The sequence below is a fragment of the Bacillus rossius genome, chromosome 7 (assembly GCF_032445375.1).
Source record: "Bacillus rossius redtenbacheri isolate Brsri chromosome 7, Brsri_v3, whole genome shotgun sequence".
NCBI classification, from domain to species: domain Eukaryota; kingdom Metazoa; phylum Arthropoda; class Insecta; order Phasmatodea; family Bacillidae; genus Bacillus; species Bacillus rossius.
Genome location: NC_086335.1, coordinates 18,258,748 through 18,264,747, shown reverse-complemented (window position 1 = coordinate 18,264,747; position 6,000 = coordinate 18,258,748).

Sequence of the window (6,000 nt, the reverse complement as noted above, 5' to 3'; positions counted from 1 at the left end):
CATCGGTAGAGCTGTTCAGCGCTCTCATGCAGGGGTAGCAAACCTTTTCAAACTCCACCTGCTTTGTAAACGTCACTGGCTTGATGTTCCCCACGGGTGCCGTGCTCCTCACCTGATCACCATCTGGCGGTCCTGCTGCATTCAGCCTGTCACTGTACCCCAGTTTCCTTCTGTGAGAGTGAAGTGTCAGGCGCTAGACTCAGGCGTTGGTCCTCCTCCGTGTCTGCCGGCAAAAAAATTCAGCACAACAGTCAAAACGAGACAAAACACAACAATTTTTTTGGGTTCAATATATTTGTGCTGTCATCATTTGTGGTTTTTTTTTCGTTCTCTTCTGTTTTTTGGAAAACTATTGTGTTTGTTTTCGTCTTTTCGTTTTGCTGTGTTTTTGTCTCGTTTCAACTGTTGTGCTGAATTTTTTGGGTTCGGTATTTTTGTGCTTTCATCATTTGTGGGGGTTTCTTCGATCTGTTAGTCCATTTTTCTTTGTTTTTTCTTTGTTTGTTGACCATATTCCTGTTGTGGAGTGTTGTGTGGTGTTTATATCCTGACAACAGCAATTTTTTTGCCTCATTTGTGTTTTTTGTAGTTTTCTTCTACAGACATACATGTGCTTAGCAATGGCGTATGCCCAAAAACCTACATCAAGTCATACACTCCCATTGCACAAATCTTTCAAAGATAATACAAATGTTAACATATTTTTTTTTTTTTGCAGCCGGTTTTAGGGTGAGAGTTAAAGTCTTTCAAAATCTTTAGTCTTTATGTCTCTGTAAGAGAAATTGCACAGTTGGGTCTGTCACACTTGTGGTTCTACATACATAATGTAACATCCGTTAATTGGTTTATAATGTAAGTAACACATTTTACATCGTAGGACTAATTTTTTATTATTCTGATGACCTATGCATTTATTATAAGTGACTGAAAAATCAGCGGGTGCAATGATTGATATACAACAGACATCAAAGTCATTAAAATAACTTGGTTTACTGTCCATTGTCCATTGGCTGTTCGTTTAAGAGATATGTTAACTCGGTTGCCCACGATTAGATAAGTCCTCGCTGGCTCCGAGTCCTCGCCATAAACCAAGGGAAAACCACGCGCGGATGTCAGGTATCAGATGAAGTTGCTGACCTCGGTCTGGGCGGGTCACCAGCTCGCGGGAACACAGCAGGGTTCGAGGCCGGATGTTGTGAAGTGGGGGAGTGACGCATGACGTCCTGTGTCGTCACACGAGCTACAGGTGTGCGCGCGGAAACCCGCCCGACCCAGGGGTGGCCAACACCCACCCACGCCGAGCGCATCGCCCACCCACTCTGCCACCCCGTCATTTGGATTTGCATCCCGCATAGGGTTACCAGACACTGATAACAGAAAAGGAGGACATTCACCTCGCAAAAGGAGGACATTTAACTAAAAAGGAGGACAATATTTTTTTTAAAAAGCCATGAATTAATTACAATGGAGTACGATATTTTACAATGTTTTGGCATTTAATACAGTTTTAGTATAAAGAATCAAACAAACTACGCATATACAGCATATTAAAAACACGTGCTTCTGCATGTGCTGCTACCTGTCAAGCTGTCATAGAACTACTTACTAGTGGGGTGACTCTGCGGACAGCGCATTAACGCGCACCGCGCGCTTTACTTAGAGTGTAACTGCAGGAATTATCTCACTTCATAAAAAAGCCGGACATTTTGGAGCATTAAGAAAAATCCGGCCGGACACAATACATAAAAATACATAAAAAGGAGGACATGTCCTCCTTTTGCCGGACGTCTGGTAACCCTAATCCCGCATGAATGTGCCCAGTGTTTTCCCTGTGTCTATGCATGTATTACCTGGGCCCAACCTATCTCTAGTTATAGTCAAGATTTAAGAGTGAGGGGAGTTAGTCATGGCGCCAATCGTTGCCATGGCTGGCCAATCCCCTCCTAGCACATGATGCGTGTGACCCTCTTCCTGCATGGCTAATCCCAGCATGACAAGGCGTATGGGCTTCGTCCTGAGACGCACCTAGGAACCTCCCTAACCCGGACACCTCCAAAATACACTTAGTTTTAGTTAGGTTAAAAAAAAATCCCATCATTTTCTGTTTCCGAATAGTAACTGATGCAACCTCAACCAAATGATACTTCAGTTTTCAGGGCTCAATCCAGTGAGTAACTAACCGTGAGAGGATATCCAAATTTCTTCCACACTGACGCCAACTGGTGTACTCTAAAAAAAGAAATATCTTCTCAACAGTCAAGTGTCAACTTTTTTTAAAACTTTCATACTATTTTAAAACTATTTTTGATGTATAACATCTTAGCTCTCGGTCTACGGCATGTTATTGGTGTAATTTCGTGAATATAACGGAAACACGCATGGAACGGATATGTGTTACCACGGTGCTGCCATCTGTGGCGGATGGTGCGAATTAAATTTTACAAAGACAAAGGAAAACTTAATAACATAAAATGTTTTATAAATTTTAACAAGATGGGCAGTATTTTAATTAAATTCCTTGTCGACTATCAGGTCTAAAGCAGGGGTTTAGTATTTTTCAAATTTTTTTTTTGTTTTAATTGAAGCCATTTTATGATATACTTTTAAATTACAGTGTGCAAATGGAATGATTCAGAAGCTGACCTAGCTGCTAGGCAGCGAATTAATTCTAGTGGCGGGTGCGGAAAGGAAACTACGTGTGATTTACGTCCAGAAATGTACTTGAAAAACAATGGGCATATATATATCACGCTCGGTATTATTTTAGAAAATTATACGTTAATTTTCGTGTCCGAGTTTCGTTCTTTACGTGTATTTGCTACATGAGGACATGTGGATTTGGTCGTTACCGAGGTTATATGTTAAGCATCACTGGCGAGTACTCAAAATCTCGCTCTTTTTTTTTAATTTTTGCACGTTTACGTTTGATTCTTACAGATGGACACAAAACTTTTCGGATAGCAGTTAGCTGGTTCAGCAACAGACTGTCATTACATTTCTCTAAACGGTAGCGCCACAACCCCCTCAAAGGCGACAAGGATCTATAAAAGGACGAGAGCGATTAATCCTTTAACGTAAAGCTTCATTGGCGATTCTTTAAGGATTCTTACTATTCGGTAGATCAACGAAAATGACTTGTATTTTTTTTAAGGTTTCTTGCGGTTTTTTTCGGGAGATCTACAAAAATGGTTTACATTATTTAAGATGAAATCTTGAAGGATCAGTCAGGATCATCTTGGTGTTCTACCCGTAGACTAATGATTAGCAACCTGCCAAATTTGCGTTGTTATTTTTATTTAAAGACAGTCTATAATGTACAGCATTAAGCTCCTGAGTGTAATTTTCGTTGAGTCGTAGGTGATAGTTTCACAAACCTCAAAGGACAAGTAACAAACAACCAAATACTTCAAAAAGTATGATAATTCCATTTCTATTAGAAATTTATATACAAGATATAATGTTACAGCACCAAATTATTTATTTATTTAAATTATAACATGACCACCAACAGTCATTAGACTTAAAGGTGGGCACGACACAATTATACAAATACAAGGTTGTCACCGCAATTGTATGGACTCTTATCCCCTTCGGTACCACAGCAGGCAAACATCCACAAATGGCTAGCACACGAGGACAAGAGAACCACAAATAAGCAGTGACAACAACAAATACAAAAAAACATATACAATAAATAAAGAAAAATACTATGAAAATTCAAGAAATATAAAATATATAATAATACAATCTACTGTAACCTAAAAGAAAATCTGGTAATAAGGTAAATGAAATATGTATAGTCTAGTCTAAAATAACTAGTAATATCACATAAATTATATAAAAATAAAAATTATTATAATTTTATTAAAATAAAAAAAAGTTTATCTGATTTATTAATGTTAGTTATAAGTAAGTCTATAAATTATATAAGTTTTGTTGTGAAGAGTAAATAACATAGATTGTAGGCGACTATTGAATTGGGAAACTCCAATACCAGTGTTGTCGAGTAAATGTTTACAATGTAATTTATAACAATTGTGTATAAAAAGAGCATCTAGATAAATTCTACGGTCAGAAAGGGAATCTAAAATAGATAGGTGATAATGTCTTAGACCTACGATTTAAAAAAAAATAATGCTTTTATATGGGTTCATTTTCGTCACTATGGGAATAGTTGTATTATTCCAGACTACTGAATGGTATTCTAATTTATATCTGATTAAAGATAGGTAAAGTGTAAAAAATAAGAATCAATATTGTAAACGTATGAAGTTATGTAATTAATTAATGCTAAAGTTCTCCGGAATATAAACAGTAAAGAGTTGATATCGAGATGAAAAAAAAAACCAGTTTATATTCTAAAATGACGCCAAGGTCTTTTATGCTAGTTGATATTGAAATTTGTGAGTTATCAAGTATATAAGCATACCTAAATGGCTGAGTTTTCCCAGTGAAGAAAATAATTTGAGTTTTAGCTTTATTAAGAGAAACAAGATTAGCTGGACCTATTTTCAATTCAAAGAATATATTTTTAAAGCAGAAAACAATCGTTTAAATAATGATTTTCTCTATAGATTTTTACGTCATCAACAAGCAATAGACCAGTGCTATGATGAAGAATCTGAATTGTATAATTACGGTATATTTATAAAGAGTAAGGGAGATTGAGTAACTCCTTGGGAAACACCATAAGTAGTAGAATGTAATGAATAATTACGGTTAGTTAAGGATACATAAAAAATACCTCTCTCATCAAGGTAGCTAGTATACCAATTTAAGAAATTATTAAATAGACCAAAAGTAGATAGTGTATTAAGTACATTATAGTGACAGACAGTATAAAAGGCTTTGGCCAGATCAAAAAAACCGGCATCAACTGGCTCATGTTGATAGTTAACTTTACTGAAAAGTGGATACACCGCTTTCCCCATCCCGGAACCAATTACCATTACAGCAATCACAAGAACCACACAAAATATCAAAACGATAACAAATTCCATCATTACAATAGTAGATAATAAATAATATAACAAAGTTAAAATACACAATATTAACACAAAATCCTGAAACACAAACTGTACGTTATTTCACGGTCAGTAATATATTAAAACACACTGCAATATGGCGTACAGACTGCAGACTGCAGACAAACGGCTGAAAGAGAAAACAAACAAGTGACTATTAACATTATTAATGCGCGACCACGGTTTCGGCACGTAATATTTTTTTACCGTTAACATAACGTTTTTATTTCACCAGAGATTTAAAAAAATGTTCAAACTTAACAAATACCCAAACAAATTCTTAAATACACGCGGAAAGTCAAAAAATATATATTTTGGCTATGGAACTATTTCGTTCTAATCATTGCCAACACACCACTTCTCTCACTGTTTCATTTACACACATGCGAGATCATTAATATTAATAATATTGTACATAGATAGTTACTTTTTTTGTAAAATTTTATTTAACATCATTATACGGTAATTTAGTGTTAATGCATGTTTAATATGCATATGATGGAAAGTATTTTTGCAAACGAACCAAACATGCTGCATCCTGGTGTGTTTTTTCAAAGGTTCGTTTAAAAAAGTAGGAGGTTACCGTGGATGGACTATAGAAGCCATCAATAGGCACAGAGTTCTCTGGTTAACTGAGAAGTCGCTGAGTGATGTGACAGGTTCTATGTGAATGCCACTTAACAATTAGACAAAAAGCTTTAAGTCTTGCGTTAACCAGGTGATTAGTAAAACTTTAAGGTCAAGATGCAATGGTGTATACTTTTCCGTTCAATTCGATGCCGCAGGACGCTATATATGCTGCAATTAAAAATATTACATGTCGGAATGTGCAGTGTAATAACGATAATCTACATAACAAAATGTAATTTATTTATATATTATATATATGTACTTCCGGCAATTTCGCGTTGGTGATTGTTAATTGTAATGTATGAGGAATATACAAATTGTATTTTTTTTTTCACATGGTTGCTAA